The sequence below is a fragment of the Lepus europaeus genome, chromosome 6 (assembly GCF_033115175.1).
Source record: "Lepus europaeus isolate LE1 chromosome 6, mLepTim1.pri, whole genome shotgun sequence".
Taxonomy (NCBI): domain Eukaryota; kingdom Metazoa; phylum Chordata; class Mammalia; order Lagomorpha; family Leporidae; genus Lepus; species Lepus europaeus.
Window position 1 is genome coordinate 118,147,078 of NC_084832.1, and position 18,147 is coordinate 118,165,224.

At 51.1% G+C, this 18,147-nt stretch overlaps 1 long non-coding RNA gene and 1 pseudogene across 13 annotated transcripts in view; one reads left to right on the forward strand and one right to left on the reverse strand.

Moving 5' to 3' along the window:
• The window catches only part of LOC133761950 (uncharacterized), a 40,513-nt gene extending 24,378 nt beyond the window's left edge, over positions 1-16,135 (reverse strand). For 7 of the 13 annotated variants that reach the window (XR_009866239.1, XR_009866244.1, XR_009866246.1 and 4 more), the window contains exons 1-3: positions 13,942-16,135; positions 10,242-10,382; positions 9,062-9,258 (exon numbers count right to left, since the gene is read on the reverse strand). This is a non-coding gene — a long non-coding RNA (uncharacterized LOC133761950). Of the gene's footprint in view, positions 1-5,291; positions 5,371-9,061; positions 9,259-9,728; positions 10,131-10,241; positions 10,383-13,941 lie in introns of all 13 variants that reach the window. The other 6 variants (XR_009866245.1, XR_009866248.1, XR_009866247.1 and 3 more) reach the window with 6 other exon arrangements.
• Positions 3,190-3,291, forward strand: LOC133762598 (U2 spliceosomal RNA; annotated as a pseudogene).
• Positions 16,136-18,147: the final 2,012 nt, after the last annotated feature.

The following is an 18,147-nucleotide window of genomic DNA, read 5'->3' on the forward strand; positions in this document are numbered from 1 at the left end:
GCGGCCAGCGCATCGTGCTGATCCAAAGCCAGGAGCCAGGTGCTTCTCCTGGTCTCCCATGGGGTGCAGGGCCCAAGCACTTGGGCCATCCTCCACTGCACTCCCGGGCCACAGCAGAGAGCTGGCCTGGAAGAGGGGCAACCGGGACAGGATCGGTGCCCCGACCGGGACTAGAACCCGGTGTGCCGGCGCCGCAAGGCGGAGGATTAGCCTAGTGAGCCGCGGCGCCGGCCTTTTTTTTTTTTTTTAAAGTTTGGTTTAACCACTCCACATTGTGGACATATATCAACACATTTTTTATCATGATTTGTCTGTTAAAAATCCTAATTTTCAAAATACGGTAGGGAGTCAAGGATGTTAAAAATCTTACAGTTCAACCCAAAGGAATGAACAATTATTGTCCCATGTCACAACACTGAATACCACATCTATTTTACATACAAGTGCAAAATATTTTTAGCATTGTTTTAGTAAAACTGAGTGTTCAGGTGAGTTGAGGGAAGAGTGTGTTTATTTCATTGAGATCTTTACAAAGCTTTGTCAACCCCTCTTTGGTGCTGATGTCACTAGCAGCATTTCCACCAAAGACACTGAGTCACCTCAATTTGTTTATCACTCTTGATTCACAGGCATTCCAAGTGTACATTTAAATATACCTTCTTAGTCTTCATTCAAAACGTCAAATATAGGGGTCAGAGCTGTGGCATAGCGGGTCAAGTCGCCGACCGCAGCACCAGCATCCCATACAGACACTGGTTCAAGACCTGGCTTCTCCATTTCCGATCCAGCTCCCTACAAATGTGCCTGGGAAAGCAGTGGAAGCTGCCCCAGTGCTGGGGCCCCAAGCACTCACATGGAGACAGGGATGAAGCTCCTGGCTCCTTGCCTCAGTCTTGCCCAGACCTGGCTACTGTAGACACTTAAGAGAGGGAGCTCGCTCTTTCTGCCCCTCCCTCTCGTAACTCTGCCTTTCAAATACATAAATCTTTCAAGAAAACTGTCAAATATAAAAAAAAAAATTGTCAAAGATTTTCCTGTATTTTTTAAATTCAAATATATTATCAATCTAAGCATGTGACTACTTTATTAGGCTTTACAGTATAGCTACATATGTACATTTCCATAGAGAAATGCACACAACACATAGACATGCACAAGTGCACTTCAAAGATGTGGTAGACAATGGAATTAAAATGTAAGTCTCTTTGGCTGCAAAAAAATTGAAATCCACGCATAGTTTTTTAGATGCTTTTTTTTCCATGAATTTTTGAAGACCTCATCTACAGCCCTTTTAATTCTGCTTTTAACCAAAGCATAGGTATATTATTCTTAATGTATATTATAGACTGTATTTTCTATGAATTTCATTTAAGGCTACCAAAGAAGCCTATTACAATATTTTTTATAAAAAGGGGGGTTGGGGTCGGCTCCGTGGCATAGTAGGTTAATCCTCCGCCTGCAGCTCCGGCATCCCATATGGGCGCCGGTTCTAGTCCTGGCTGCCCCTCTTCCAATCCAGCTCTCTGCTATGGCCCAGGTCCTTGGGCCCCTGCACCTGCATGGGAGACCGGGAGGAGGCACCTGGCTCCTGGCTTAGGATCAGCGCAGCTCCGGCCGCTGCGGCCATCTAGGGAGTGGACCAGTGGAGGGAAGACCTTTCTGTCTCTCTCTGTAACTCTACCCCTCAAATAAATAAATAAATAAAATCTTTTAAAAAAATAAAAAGGGAGGTTGGAGTGCGTGCTTAGCCTAGAGGTTAAGACACAGCAGAGCACGTAGGTTCAACAACTCTCAGCTCCAGATCCCGACTCCAGCATTCTGCCGATACAGACCCCGGGACGCAGTAGCCATGGCTCCAGCACTCTGTCGATACAGACCCCGGGAGGCAGTAGCCATGGCTAGAGCACTCTGCCGATACAGACCCTGGGAGGCAGTAGCCATGGCTCCAGCATTCTGCCAATACAGACCCCGGGACGCAGTAGCCATGGCTCCAGCATCCTGCCAATACAGACCCCGGGATGCAGTAGCCATGGCTCCAGCATCCTGCCGATACAGACCCCGGGATGCAGTAGCCACGGCTCCAGTAATTCAGTCCCTAGCACCCAGTGGGAGATCTGAATCTAGTTCCCAGTCCCGGCCTTCAGCCCCAGCTCCCACCTGGTCCCTGCAGACATCTGGTGAGTGAACTAGCAGAGGGGAGCTGCCTCTGTGTGTCTGTGAGTATGTCTGTTTCTCTCTGTGTGTTTCTCTGCCTCTCAATTTTTTTTAATTATTTTATTTATTTTTTAAGATTTATCATTTATTTATTTGACAGGCAGAGTGGACAGTGAGAGAGAGACAGAGAGAGAAAGGTCTTCCTTTTGCCGTTGGTTCACCCTCCAATGGCCGCTGTGGCCGGCACGCCGCGACTGGCGCACCATGCTTGTCCGAAGCCGGGAGCCAGGTGCTTCTCCTGGTCTCCCATGCAGGTGCAGGGCCCAAGCACTTGGGCCATCCTCCACTGCACTCCCGGGCCATAGCAGAGAGCTGGCCTGGAAGAGGGGCAACCCGGACAGAATCCGGCACCCCAACTGGGACTAGAACCCGGTGTGCCGGCGCCGCAAGGTGGAGGATAAGCCTATTGAGCCGCGGCGCCGGCCTAAGATTTATCATTTATTTTCAAAGTAGTTACAGAATAAGAGTGAGAGAGAGAGAAATCTTCCATTTGATGATTCACTCCCCAGATGGCTGCCACAGCTAGCACTGGATCAGGCTGAAGCCAGAAGCCAGGACCCTGGCGTTTCATCCAGATCTCCCATGTGAGTGGCAGGGGCCCAAGCACCTGGGCCATCCTCTACTGCTTCCCCAGGTCATCAACAGGAGCTAGATCGGAAATGGAGTAGCCAGGACGTGAACTGGCACTCATATGGGATGCCAGAACCACTGGTGGTGGTTTCATCCACTATGCTACAACTCCAGCCAGGAAAACAGGGGCCTTTCTGTTTCCTAGGTCTGACAGCCAAGGTTTTAGGGCTTCTCCTACCATGTGTGGGTCCTCTCCTTTTCCCCCCTCCCAGACCCCTGCTACCTGAACAGAAGGAAATGGCAAGAGAAAGGTATCATTAGCTAGGGCCATGAGGTAAATTCGTTTCTGATCAATAATTTTCTTAAAAGACAGTTGTAAGCTGAGTATTCTGATATGATATAAAAATCACTTCTCGGCCTTCTGGCAAAGATCAAGTGTAGTATCTGATATGATATAAACACAGATATTTATAGATATTTATACAGACTTTGTCGTAAGTACCTATTAATCAGTTATTTCTTATTAAGTACCTACTAGGATCAAGGCATTTTGCTGTTAAACAGATAATATCTAAATATCACCAAAGTCATTGATAAACTAAAGAAAATCTCTTTCTAGGGAAAATTGGATATTAAAACATGCAACAAAGCAACTGACAGAGCGAAACTTTCAACCGGATAGTTCAGAAACATTCAAGGTACACTCCAACCATACTAGGCAGTGTAGATCCCAATAAGCCAAATCTGAGTTGATATGCAAGGGGAAAAAATGCTAAAGTTTAAAAGATACATAAAGTACACATTAGAGGGGGATTAAGCAACTTCTTTAAAAATCTCTTCTGATATGAAAAAAATAATGGTGAGATTCTCTTCATTTCTAACCTAAATACACATTTTTTTTTAAGAATCAGAATTACATGGCTGTTAAATTAATGCTATCTTAAAAACTGTTTGCAATCATGGGGCTGGCGCTATGGTATAGTGGCCCAAGTCTCCACCTGTGGCACTGGCATCCCATATGGCTGCCAGTTTATGTCCCAGCTACTCCTCTTCTAATCCAACTCTCTGCTATGGCCTGGGAAACCAACAGAAGATGGCCCAACTGCTTGGGCCCCTGCACCAACATGGCAGACCCAAAAGCAGCTCTGGGTCCTGGCTTTGGATCAGCTCAGCTCTGGCTGTTGTGGCCCTGAGGAGAGTGAACCAGCAGATCGAAGACCTTTCTGTCTCTCCCTCTCTCTGTAATTCTCTCAAATAAATAAGTAAAATCTTTAACCAAAAACAAAACAAAACAAAACAAAAAAACTGTTTGCAATCAGTCTTCTTAGTAAATTTTTTTAATAGAAAGAAATGACCCTCTGCTATTTTTTCAAATAAATTAAATGTTATTATGGAGACCCCTGCACACTGTGGGTAACAGCAAAGGCAAAACAGCCTGGTGAGGGTTGGTGGTCTGAACAGGAGCCAAGCTGCTTAACTTCTCAGCACCCAGGTAATGGTAGACTTCCCTCACAAATTCAGTGAATCAGTACATACATGCTTAGAACAGTGCATTGTTTTCATAGGAAGAGGCACACATCACTCTCCTATCTCTTTTCTGAATCAAAAACATGAACATCACTCAGGGGAACAACTGTCTAATGGAGATACAGTCCTAACCGGACAGTTTCAACACCTATCAGGTAAGTGAGTGACAGGGGCTAAAGTCTGGTCACACTGGGGCGGGTAAGAAAATGAGGCACATGTCTCCCGGAGGGCTCCAGCATACAATGGAAACGCTGCTCCCAAGAGAGATGCAATGAAGTAGGGGCACACGGCCACAGCACCCAACAGAAGCCACCCCATCTTCCCTCCTTCTCATCTTTCCACACCGCTGCGTGACTACTGATCTCAGCCAGAAACACAAGCACATACAGGGAGGTCTCACATTCTGTCACCTGATCCTTGTAACATCACACAAGGATGCTACCCTCATGAAAACTGTCCTCTTAGACAAGGCAACATAAATATAGAGAAGCAACTTGCTTAAGGTCACAGCAACCAAGACGCCTCATTTCAAATCCACGCTCTCAATCCCAGTGCTAGGTTGCCTCCTAAGCAAATCACAACTGTTTGTTTAGGGCTTTAACTTTCACAAAGCTATGACCCATTCAACACTCTATGGCGCATCTTATCCCATAACCACTCCCATTACCAAGATAAGAAAACAGATGTTGGAGTGATTTTCCCAGGTGTACACAGCTAGGGGGGCAGACCCAGGACTGCCAACCCCAGGTCTTTTGTAGAGAGGTGAATTTTACAAGAACCTGCAAGACGACCTATCCTGAGCACGAAGCTTAGGGCGGCAGAGCACTGGGGTCAGGCACTCGGCCTGTTTTTGCCTTTTTGTCTTTGCAGACGGTGCTGCTGCATGAGCCTTCGCAGGCCTTACCACAGAAAGTTAGCAAACAGGGATCTCCAACAGCAAAGGTTCTCAGAAACAGAAAGAAAAGTGCACGGTGCCTCACCTGCTTCTGGGCAGATCCCTGGTGAAGACACTGAGGACACTGTTGTGCATGTCTTTCTGACACGCGCCGCAGGCAGGTTCTGCAAGTGTCCAGGAGAGGAGTTGTCCTCACACACAGGCACCTCCAGGGGCTACAGCCCCTTCCAGTGGGAGCAGATGAGGGGGTGGAGACTGAACAAGATTTTGGCCCTGCAAGGGCCTAGGCTCATGTGTGTACGTCTCCACTTACTTAACAAAAAAGTATAATGATTACAAAAAAAATCAAATCAAATAATTTAAATATAGAAAAAGCTCCTCAAATAAGAATATAAGGGGAAAACAATTTTGTGCAGCCGAACAATGTGTGGTTTTTTTTTTTTTGACAGGCAGAGTGGACAGTGAGAGAGAGACAGAGAGAAAGGTCTACCTTTTGCCGTTGGTTCACCCTCCAATGGCCGCCGCGGTAGGCGCGCTGCGGCCGGCGCACCGCGCTGATCCGATGGCAGGAGCCAGGTGCTTCTCCTGGTCTCTCATGGGGTGCAGGGCCCAAGCACTTGGGCCATCCTCCACTGCACTCTCGGGCCACAGCAGAGAGCTGGCCTGGAAGAGGGGCAACCAGGACAGGATCGGTGCCCTGACCAGGACTAGAACCCGGTGTGCCGGCGCCGCAAGGCGGAGGATTAGCCTAGTGAGCCGCAGCGCCGGCTTGTGTGTGTTTTAAGTTAAGTGTAATGACAAAAGAATCAGAAAGTTAAAAAAACCATAAAGGCTATAAAGGAAAAAGGTTACAGTAAGATGAGGCCAATGTATTACTGAAGAAGGGAGCAAAGTTGAAGAATTCAGTGTGGCCTGAGCGTCCAGTGTTTGTAAAGGCGGCAGCAGTGCCCAGCAGTTCCCTAGGCCTTCACATCACGGACTCGCCCACAGCCAGGCTTCCAGGCCTGTAAGCTCCATTCCTAACATGTGTCCTACATAGGTGTATCACTTATCTGTTACACCACACCTTTACTGCACCTTTTCTATGATCAGATACACAAACACAACAGCTGATACTCTTCAGCATAGTACCAGGCAGTAAGGTCTCAGAGCAATAGGCTGGGATGTGTAGAAGGCTAGACCTTCCCGGTTTGCCTAAGTACATTCTGTGATGTCCACACAATCATCAAACCACCTTAACAATGCATTTCTCAGGACCGGCACTGTGGCATAGTGGGTAAAGCCACTGTCTGCAGTGCTGGCATCCCATATGGGCGCTGGTTTGAATCCCTGCTGCTCCACTTGCAATCCAGCTCTCTGTTATGGCCTGGGAAAGCAGTAGAAGATGGCCCCAGTCCTTGGGCCTCTGCACACATGTGGGAGACCCAAAAGAAGCTCCTGGTTCCCAGCTTTGAATCGGCATAGCTCTGGCCATTGCAGCCAATTGGGGAGTGAACCAGCGGATGGAAGACCAACCCCTCTCTCTCTCTCTCCCTCTCTCTCTCTCTCTCTCCTCTCTCTGTGTAACTCAGACTTTCAAAAAAATAAGTAAATATTTCAAAAAATGCATTTCTCAGAACACATTCTGCTATTAGGTGACAAAGCAGGGCTGTACAATTACCTGTGGATCTTCTGTATTTAGATTACTGCACTCACACATTCTGCATACATGCCTCTCATTAGATGTGTAGGATTGTATAATCCCAATATATCTTCTCTTTAACGGTGAATACCAGAGAGAGCACATTTGGATTTAAGCAATATCCTTAAAATAGTATGTTAAGAATACTCGGCTCCACTTGGAAGTACTCCCAGGTTTAATAAATAAATACTCTGTCCTAGATGCCAAAACCCACAGAGAGATCAAAGAGAACCTTCCATCCTCCTAGGAATGGACAGAATGTTTACACCCCACCCCCACACTCATGTGATGAAATCTAAGCCCCAGTAAGATGGTGTGAAGAAGTGGGATTTGGGAGACAGCCGGGTCGTGAGGGTAGAGACCCCAGGATTGGGACCACGACCTTAGGAGAAGAGTCCAGAGATGCCGATCAGTCTCTTCCCACTGTGCGTGCCTCCAGGAGAAGTCAGCAGCCTGCAGCCTGGAAGGGGCCTTCCCTAAGCACCCAACCCTGCTGGCACCCTGATGGACACTTCCAGAACTGTGAGAAATAAAGGTCTGCTGTTCAAGGCACCGCACCCACGGAGTTGTGCTGCAGCAGGACAGGCCTCCTGCAGGACAGGCATCTCTGCATGTGGGGAAAATATCATTTGCAGGCTTATTTTTTTACTTTCTTCCAGTCGGCTGCTGGCATTATGGATTTCAGATGATCTGGCCATAGAAGGTAGCTCAGTCAATAGGAGATTGTGCAAGGTGAGGAATCCAATGACTTGGATGGCTCTCTGCCCTGGCCGACTGCACTGAACCAGCCTGGAGACACTGTGTGGCTTGCTCTCCTGACACCGACAAGCATGACAAACATGTTTTGAGAGCTGTCAATGTCTGCAATCAGAGGCCTCCACTACTAAAGCCTCAGACCTACAAGCGACTGAACCAATCCATCTAGAAGACTAGAAGATACAACAATAGGCAGGGGCCGACGTTGTGGCATCACAATTAAGCCACCACCTAGAACACTACCATCTCATATGAGCAGCTGGGACTCTACCCAGCTGCTCCACTTCTGATCCAGGTCTCTGCTATAGCCAGGGAAAGCAGTGGAAGATGGCCCAAGTCATTGGGCCCCTGCACCTGCATGGAAGACCTGGAGGAAGCACCTGGATTCTGGCTTTGGAACAGCACAGTTCAGGTCATTGTAGCCAATTAGGGAGTGAACCAGCAGATGGAAAACCTATCTCAAGGTACTTAGAGGGGCCAGCACCAAGGCACAGTTGGTAAAGCAGGGCCAGCATCCCATATGGGCACCAGTTCAAGTCCCAGCTGCTCCACTTCCAATCCAGCTCTCTGCTATGGCCTGGGAAAGCAGCAGAAGGTGACCCAAGTCCTTGGACCCCTGCACCCATGTGGTAGACCCAGAAAAAGCTCCTGCCATCGGATCGGTAAAGCTCTTGTCGTTGTGGCCATCTGGGGAGTGAACTGGTAGATGGAAGACCTCCCCCACTCCTTTTGCCTCTGCTTCTCTGTAACTCTGCCTTCAAATAATAATTTTTTTTTTAAAAAAAAAAGGTACTTAGAGAATGGTATATTAAAGATACCCAATAGTTGTTAACCTGAGTTATCCATGTGAGAAAATCAGGAGGGACAAGAGCCCTTCTCATCACTTAACTTCACTGGGTGCCTGGCAGCCCCACGGCTGTCACTGGATCCCTTGAGTAAGGTGGGCTCCACCAGGCTTCTACACTGCAATCCTACTTCTTTTTTCCTTTCATACTCTTAACCTTTCGAAATGAGCCTTCAAGTCCTGTCCATACTCTAGGGGATGTTTTATTTACTCTTTATTTCAGAAAAATTTGAATTCACAGAGCCAATCTAAAACGGCATCAAAGACTCCCACATACAGTTCACCCAGGTTCACCACAGACAGCATGTTCCACACATGCTCTGTCAACATCTCTCTTGTTCCCTATCCATCTACACATGACTGGTGTTTATACTAGCAGACTTGGAGAGTCAGCTGCAGACATCATAACCTTTTATCCAAAGTACTTCATCCTGTATATCCTAGGAATACTTTCATCATCACAGTGCGATGGTCAAGTTCAGGACACTTAACCTTAATATAATACTATTATCAACTACAAGTACATAGCCCGACACTTGCACTTGTGTCTGTGATGGGGAATCTCTTGCCTTACCTGCAAAACTGGAGGGAACATGAGGCGAGAGCTCGCAGACGTCGGAGCATGAGCAGCGCAAGTCTGCAATCGATCCCTGAAGCAGGGACACCTTAGAGGGAGCCCCATGATGGCCCTGGCACTCTGCCTGCAGACATCGTCCTGACTGCAGCGTAGCGATCTGGAATCTGAGCAGAGCACGAATATCCTGCCAAGCCCTGGAGGAAGAAATCGGAGGTGAGGGAATCCGCAAGGCGGGACCCGCGGAGACGGAGGACGCGACGTAGTAATACAAACATGGGTACAATCGTGAGCTCCCACTGATGCCTCGCACTCTGATTCTACAGCAAAAAGCTTCCCCTAACTCAGAGTTCTGGTCCCTTCTAGAAAACCAGTCTGAGGACAGACAGGCAAGTTCAGTTCCACTGTCAAGTAAGCCAGCCACTGGTGAGATGGGAAGAGGAGGAGCAAGAATCAGTGGTTCGAAACTCAGAAAGCTGATGGTGTAAAACAAAAAAATAAATAAATAAATAAATACAGAGTTAGTGAGAGAGAACAACAAGCATATGTGGAAATTTAGGGGATGGACAGCCTGAGTTTTGCCTTCTAAAGTTCCAATTGTTATATTCTTTAACCAAAAGACCCAGTTACTTAGTTGTGGCTTATTTTAAAATTTATTCAAACTTACTTCACTCCTGTTTAGTTTGTGAGTCATTTCTTTGTTGTCTGATGTCTATCCATGTGGACTTTATTTTTCAAGAAGGGTTCAGGCCGGCACCGCAGCTCACTAGGCTAATCCTCCGCCTTGCGGCGCTGGCACACCGGGTTCTAGTCCTGGTCGGGGCACCGATCCTGTCCCGGTTGCCCCTCTTCCAGGCCAGCTCTCTGCTGTGGCCCGAGAGTGCAGTGGAGGATGGCCCAAGTGCTTGGGCCCTGCACCCCATGGGAGACCAGGAGAAGCACCTGGCTCCTGCCATCGGATCAGCGCGCTGCGCCGGCCACAGCGCGCCTACCGCGGCGGCCATTGGAGGGTGAACCAGCGGCAAAAGGAAGACCTTTCTCTCTGTCTCTCTCTCACTGTCCACTCTGCCTGTCAAAAATTAAAAAAAAAAAATACATGAATAAATAAAAATGTAAGATTTAAAAAAAAAAAAAAAGAAGGGTTCATGGATCTGGTTTCCTTTGGTTCCAGGATTCTCACCTTTGGCCACGTATTGCAATGACCCTGGGAGCGTCCGACAAACGGCTGAACTCCATGCATCATCCTAGATCGATTCAACCAGGAGCTCCAAGGGGCAGGATCCGTGCAACAGCATTCTCTCTAAAGATCCTTGAGTCATCCCTGCATACAAAGGAGTCTCTCTTACTTCAAAAAAATGACATAAACAGCTTTGTTGGGGGAGCAAGGGAAACAAAGAAAGTTGCCAGGTTCAAGGCAGCAGCCTGGGTTGAGAACCCCGCCTTCATTCTTTCAGCTCTGAGAAGGTTAAATCTGTTGCATTTATGCGAGGGCAAGTGGTTGGCTGGGTGTGTAAACACTGCATTACAGCTTTCTTCGCTTCAGAACTGTATGGGTCTGTGCAGTTCAATTTAACACGTACAGGACGCTCCTGTCCATCAGGTCCAAGCACAGACTAGGATTCCACAGACCTGGGGTGGCGACTGAGATGGAGCCTGTCTGAGGAGCACCGGAGCCAGGCCGACGCTGCTGGCTGCTGGGCTACAGTGGGAAGAGCGCAGTACAATCCCTGCTCTTCTGGCTTTATGATGACCGCTAAGGCAGCATTTGGGGCAATCGGAGTGGCTGTTTCTTATTCCTGGATGCCATATAATTCTCCTCTTGCCTTTGAAGGTCAAATGCTGTAGGTCACACAGGTTAAGAGGGTACAGAATAAAGATTCCGACACGGACACTGCATCTGCTTCTGCACCTTTAAAATAACTGGGGCGAGGCACGGTCCTGGCGCCTATGACAGCTGACACCACGAGGGTTCCAGCTCCTCCCGAGGCCTTCCCATGCTGGCTGGGACTCCAGGTTCTTATCTGCACAGTCAGTAGAATTAAATGTCCATCCCTTGGTGTCATTAGAATGAGTTTGTTTCTTGCAGCCAAAATAAATTGAAACAATTAGAAACTACAAATTTTAAATGACATAGTATCAAAATAAAGATTGCATAGAATGCTGTGTCTAAAGCAACATGAAGGGCGGGCATTTGGCACAGCAGTGAAGCCAGAGCTGGGGATGTCTGCGTCCCATTTGGGAGGAGCCTGGTTTGAGTCCCAGTTCCACTCTCCAGCTTCCTACTAATACACACCCTGGGAGGCAGAAGGTATGACTCATAGCTCCTGCTACTGTGGGCATGTGAGGAGTCAACGAATGGATGGGAGACATTCTCTCTCTCTCTCTCTCTCTTTCTCTTGCTCCACTCCCTCCTCTTTTAAAATAGCTGTTTAAAAATATTTATTTATTTGAAAGGCAGAGCTAGAGAGACAGGGGGAGAGAAACAGAAGGAGAGATCTTCCATTCACTTCCATCCAGCTCCCTGCTAACGCACACCCTGGGAGGCCCACGTGCTTGTGCCCCTGCACTCACATGCGAGACCCAGGTGGAGCTCTTGGCTCCCAGCTTTGACTTGGTCCAACCCTAGCTATTGCTGGCACTTGGGGAGTGAAGCAGCAGATGGAAGCTCTTTTTTCTCTCCCTGTCTGCCTTTCAAACTAAAATAAATAAATAAAACTTTTTAAAAAAATCTTTAATAAAAAACTAATATTAAAATTAAGTAATCTGTGAAATTAAAACTAATGAAATTCTAAATAAGCAAAGGTTTAAAGTCAGTAGGGTAATAAGATATCAAATAAACTCAAACAGGATATGAAATACTAATTTAAAACATAAGGGTCAGATTAAAGATCAATGTTAAGATGATTTATACAGTTATTAAAATACCACCAAAATATTTAAAATAAACATTTAAAAAGTTACAGGGAACAAATGCCCTGACGCAGGTGAGAGGGCTTAGCTTAGCCACCTTCCCACAACGGCAGGCTCTCACTGGGGTCCTGGGGAGGAGGACGGGACCGTGCGACACCTTGGCAGGGAAGCCTCCCTCTGTGCCCCTGGCCAAGTCCCAGGAGGCTGGCCTCACCAGCTGTCCTCAGAGCAGACAGGCTCACAGCTGGATGGCACCAGCCTGACCCGGGAGGCCTCCGTGGCCTGCCAGCCCCATTCCTCCCTGGATTATCTCCTCCAAATTTAGCCTCCCTCAGGGTGAGGGAAACCACTCCTTCTAGATCAATGCCCCATGAAGCATCTGCTTCCAGCAGTCGTCTGGCCCTCGGGAGCTGTGTTTCAGAGACTGGGCTCACAAGGGGACTGCATCCATACGGCATCCTGGATCCTCCCTGTCCGAGCCACTGTTCCAGACTCCAGGAGTGCCGTGATGGCTGAACGCAGAGCCCTGGGAGCCCTGTCTCCCTGAGAGGAGACCGTGGGAAGTGCCAACAGTCTCAGAACTTCATAGGCGAGCCACTGTGGGAGGGGCTGGCTCTGGACACCTATCCCTCTGCCACTGCCAGCAGGGAAGGGAGAGAGCAGGGGAGACTCTGCCCACCCCAAGGCCTTCTGACGAAGGGGTTGTCGGGGTTCCTACAGCCGAGAGTGGAGGGAAGCAGAGCTGGGAGACAGACGAATGGGAGGCTCACAAAGGAAACATGATGAAGAGCTAAGAACGAGTAAACAGTCTGACCCTGACCAAGAGCCCTGAAGGCCACCAGTCTATGTGACACAGCGGCATTGGGAAGTCCAGGAGCCAGAGCCCCGCTAACTACAATCCCGTGTGAAGACACCCACTGTGACGGCATCACTGACAGAGAGGAATCCCAGTCTATCCTCCACCCGTAAGAATGGCGGCAGGGCTACTTGCATCCCAGGGTCTGGGCCCTGAAGAAGCCCCATGGCAGGTCTTTTCGTATTTTTTCCAGCCTTTAAAGCAGAGCTTTCCAAATGGCCCCCTCCAGACGGCGAGGCACCTCTGCAGGTCTGTCCCTTCAGCAATGCTCAGGGCTTCCAAGTTTTAAGACGTGGTTGTCAGCATGTTGAAAGCAGCGTTCACCTAAAATTTAAATCTCAGGTTCTCCTGGGAAAACCAGACGCTCTTGCAATAACAGATGTACTTTGTCACTAGGCTTCACAGCTGTGTTAGCTTAACCGCTTGGTCCTGCAACCCTCTCTGAAGTTGGAGATGTTATCCAGGCTAAGGGGCTGGGGCACAGGCTGTGAGACTATGGGGTCATCAGCAGGCAGCGCCCTCCTGCAAAGCCCCAGAGGGGCTTGGGGCCTTGATGCCCTTAAGGCCTGGAGCTGCTACCCAGCGAGCAGCAGACACGGCAGGGATACAAGCAGCTCACCTCCACACTCACAAGGATTTTGGACGGGTGCGTTCCCTGCTGTACTTGAACCCCAGGTCCTGGTGACAGAAAGCCACTGACTGCTCTTTAAGGCACCTTCTGGGTTTGGAAAGTTAGCTGTGGTGGCCATGTGGCCCACGCCCTGGGGAAGACCTGCTGCACAGAGGCCACTCAAAAGGTTCATGGAATGGGCCAGCAGAGAGACTGGAAAAGGTCTGAACTCAGACTATAACCGTGGGAATGGAGAGGAAGGTTTGGATTCCACCGTCATTTGCTGAGTGCCTGCTGTGTGCCAGGAACTGTATTAGGCGCTGAAGAAAAACCAGAGTATTTGAGAACGTTAGCAGGAAATGAATTAAAACGTAAGTGAATTTGGGGGCAAAAAATTTTTGAAAGCCCATGCACAGTGTTTTCATTATCTGCATTTTCTATGAACTTCTTGAAACCTCTCATACGCACGGCTTTCAAAACATCTTTGCACCAAAATAAACTTACCTTTCCATCCCATTTTTTCAGATTTTTTGCAGTTCCCTTGTAGATGCTGGGCTTCACCTTAAATATGTTCATGAGTAAGAGGTGGAGATGACCACACCTCGCAGAGCCAGACGAGAGCTGAAGCAGCCAGGTCTTCCTGCCTTGGTGACCTGTGTCAAGGATGTCACCATGGGTCACTTTCACAGGGTCCACTCAGTCCCACACAGGGTTCAGCAGTCATCTGAAAGATGGCATACGACTTGTAACTTCCACAGGGTTATTACCGCTATTCTCCTTCAGGGAACAGAGGAATGAACAGAATTTTCCTTAATTTCAAATTCTACAGGAGTAACTCTATAAAATGAACATTTAAAAAAATTTACTTGAAAGAGCTCCCATTCACCCTGGTTCACTCTCCCACATGCCCACAGCAGCCAAAAGTTGCCTGGGACAAAGCTGGGAACCTCGAACTCAATTCAGGCCTCCCACATGGGGGGCAGAAACCCAACTCCTTGAGCCAACATTGCTTTCTTACAGGGTGTGCATCAGCAGAAACCAAGCGTCGGGAGCCAGCACTGCAAACAGGCACTCTGATGCAGAACATGAGCTTCTGAACCGCCATCTTCACTGAGGCGCCAAATGCCCACCCCTGAACCATCCGCGTTTAGCAGAGCACACAAAACCACCTGGCCTAGGGAGAAACTGTTATTAACTCTGCTGTTAAGGGACGGTGCACCAAGAGCAATGGACCACATGTGGATGTGTGCCAAGCCTATGTGTCAGTACTCACACGTAAGAGCGGGCGTGACACCTGCTAGGAAGAAGACCAGCAAAGATAATGATGTTGGTGGAGGGGAGGTAGTTTATGCCCTGCCCGTGAGCTGGTGTCAAATTAGCTCTCCAGATACCTGGAGATCTGAGTGTGGCAGGCAGAGCGCAAGCACTCCAAGGAAGGATCCAACCTGTCCTGTTGGAACATGGGGGGCGGGAGGGGGGTGGTCTATTATGGTTCTAAAGGAGTGGAGGAATGGGGGGGGACAGGGCAGGAGAGGACTGATGGAACTGGAGAGGACCTGCTTTCCTCAAGGTTTGGAAGCCGAGGAAACCTCCCAGAGAGGGAGTGGGTCCCAGGTGTCATAAATAAATCAGGCCCAGCAGCTACGCTCCCGAGGTGATGGACCGCTCAATCTTCCCCAATGTCTGGCACCTGACAAAAGCCCCGTATGTACTTGCTGAGTGAATGCTTGACGTTTCTCTTCGCCTTTTCAACTTTCAAAATTGTATGAACAACCAGGCTGTCCCGTGCCAACACTGAGACACGGGAGCGGTGGGGCACCGCGTAGACACGTCACTGCAAAGCAAGCGGCCGGAGCTCAGCGCTCCCCGACCCTTCAGGCCGGAGAGCGTAGAGCCATTCGGCAACTCCGCAGCAAACACCAGCACCTGACCTGTCCCAGCGCGATGCCAGGCCCTGGGAGCCCTTTCCACCCCGTGACCCAAACCAGGCTCGCGGGGGAGGGGAGCGTCCCTACTTGTGCAACACCCCCCCACACACACGCACACCTCCAACACGGGCAACTCCAGATTCCTGCAAACCCGGTACTCACTGGAGGCCCCGGATCCACAGGCACGTGTCGGGAAGTGTGAAACCAGACCTAAAAATCCAAGCGTGAGCCACGCTCACTTTCGCTAAGAGAAGGGGTCTGAGAACAGCTTATTAAACCGTAATTCTTCAAGAGCCGTCCCCTTGCCCCCCGACATCGTTCCAAATCGCGCACAACCCCTGAGCGCCATCCACTCCCTGCTTTTACCTCACGCCCCGGCGGCAAAGTCCCGGCGCACCTGCTCACAACGAGCCAACTCCCCCGGCGCTGCCGTCGCCGCGATTCGATCTGCAGCACCCGGAGCGAGCGGCCACGCGCCTGCCAAGGACACCGCCCTAGCACTTTCTCCTGACGCCCACCCCCCCACACCGGGGGTTCCCCCTCACGTCCGGGCCCCGGCGCGCCCCCGGCTGCCCTCGACCTTCCTCTAACCCGCGCCCGGGAGGGCGGCTCGGAAACTGCTGTGTCAGAACGGCCCGAGGAGTCCCCGGTCCCAGAGCCAGGGCTAATTCCGGAGCAATGACTACCCTCGGCCGCCGCGGGGAAGGGTGGGGCGCAGCTGTCCGGGAAGCCGGCCCCGCCGGCCCCCACCCCCGGCCCCGGCTGCACTCCCGGAGGCCCGGCGTCTGCAGCGCCCCGGGGCGCCGAGGGCCAGCGCGCATGCGCGCACGCCGCCCCGCCCCCTCTCACGTGCCGCTCAGCGTGCGCCCGGACATGTGCGCGCGCGCGTGACCGCGTCGCGGCCGGCCCCGGCGCCCTGGGCCCCGCGCGGCTGTACTTTGAACCCGGGCGTGGGAGAGCCGGGCGGGCCCGCGGGAGGATGATATCATCGGCAGCTTTATCGCTAGGCAACCCGAGAGGGTTTCTCGCTGAGCGGTCGTGGCGGAGCAGCGGCGCCCCCGCCACGCCGCGGCCCCGCGTGCCCGCACGGAGCCCGCAGGTGGGCCGCCCCGGCGTGCGTCCGCGGGTGCGGGCCCGTCATGGGCGGCTTGCACAGCGACCGCGGAGGCCTGGGGTGCGGTGTGCTGGGGCCCCGGGAGTCGGAGACGGATGCTCGCCCACGTTCAGGAACACGGGCACCAGTTACCACGGGGCGCCGCGGCTTGTACACAGTGCCCCTGGGGTGCGGCACGCCTTAGTCTATGTGCGCACCCGTGCGGAAAAGGCCCCAAAATGGAAGCCTTGGCTGAAGTGTACCCCGCCCTGAAAATGCCCCGGGGGAAAGCCGCAGCACGTGGCTCCTCGCCCTGCTGGCTCCGTGCTGGACGGTCCCTGCGCCCCCGGCCGCCTGGAGTGCGGTGGTCCCAGGTCCCTTCTTTCACGGGCCACCCTGAGAGCGCAGCCAGAGAAGGCCGAGGCAGGGGTCGCAAGCTCCCCAGGTCACGTGGGGTCGTCCAAGCCAGGAAGGGCACAGTTCTGGATGCCTCCAGAGTGAGCAGGCAGCAGATTGGGGTGTGTGTGTGTGTTTGCACGGGGCGTTTAGTATTATTTCCCCAGACCTGTCATTCTGTGTCTCGTGATTATTGCATGCTCTATGCCATAAGGCGATCGCAGGGGTAATTCCTTCTCCACCAGTGACCACACTCCGCCTTCCAGGAGGTCGCGTGCACTAGCTCAAGTCACTGTAAGAAAACCTCAGCTTGTCTCCTCACTGCTCCAACGATGGTGTCCTGGCACTAAGAGTGTCAGAACCGAAAATCGGTTTCTTGCTAGGGCGTATGTGACCTTGGACTTGTTGCTTGCATCAACTTCCTCCAAGAGGCTTTGAAAAGCTGGCCTTAGAATGCCTCGTTTGCCCCTCTCTCTCTCATTTTCCTTCTGGGTACCAAGTAGGGAACATGGGTCATCTCCTCCTTTACTTGACGGGAAGGCAGTCAGAATCCCGATGGGCAGAGGGGTGAGCCAGCTGCCCGGCAGGCTTTCCTGTCTCTCCCGCTGCTGCGGTGGGAAATGCGCTGGGGATGCCTCCCTGCCTCCCTCTGCAGTGGGAAGTGGCCCAGCCCCAGCCCATGCTTCGGATCCTCAGGAGGCGCTAGTGAGAGCCCACGTGGCAGCTGAGAAGTCAGGAAATCCTTCCTTTGACCTCAAGTCCAATAGAACCAGTCAGACTGTCCTGCAGCTCAGCCCAGGACCACACTTGTGCCAGAACCTTCTCCTTGGAGCCCAGGACCACACTTGTGCCAGAACCTTCTCCTTGGAGATAGCCCCAGGCACTCGCCCTGCTCTTGGTTCTGCAAAACCCAGCTACTTCTGCAGGCCTCTGACTCACAAGATCAGGCTCCCATTGCACCCATTCCTTCACCGGCACCTAGGGGCCTGTCACCCCCTAGACTTGCAGCTCTTCAGATGAATCGCTGGCGCTCCTGCACTCTCCACAGCACCCAGCAGACAAGAAGAGCCAAATGCTGATAGACCCCAGAGGCCCAGGAAGTTGTGGGCTGCAACCCCTGGGGAGTCCGGGACCTCTCACCCAGGCTGGCCTCTGGGTGTGGCAACTTCCCAGGTGGCACCCAGTTCAGACCTTGTTTGCTGACCCCCCACCCCTCAAGGTGTCTAAAGCTGAGGCTGTGAGGCTTACACACTAGAGACAGAGGCCAGGGCGAACCCTGAATGAAAATGCCGA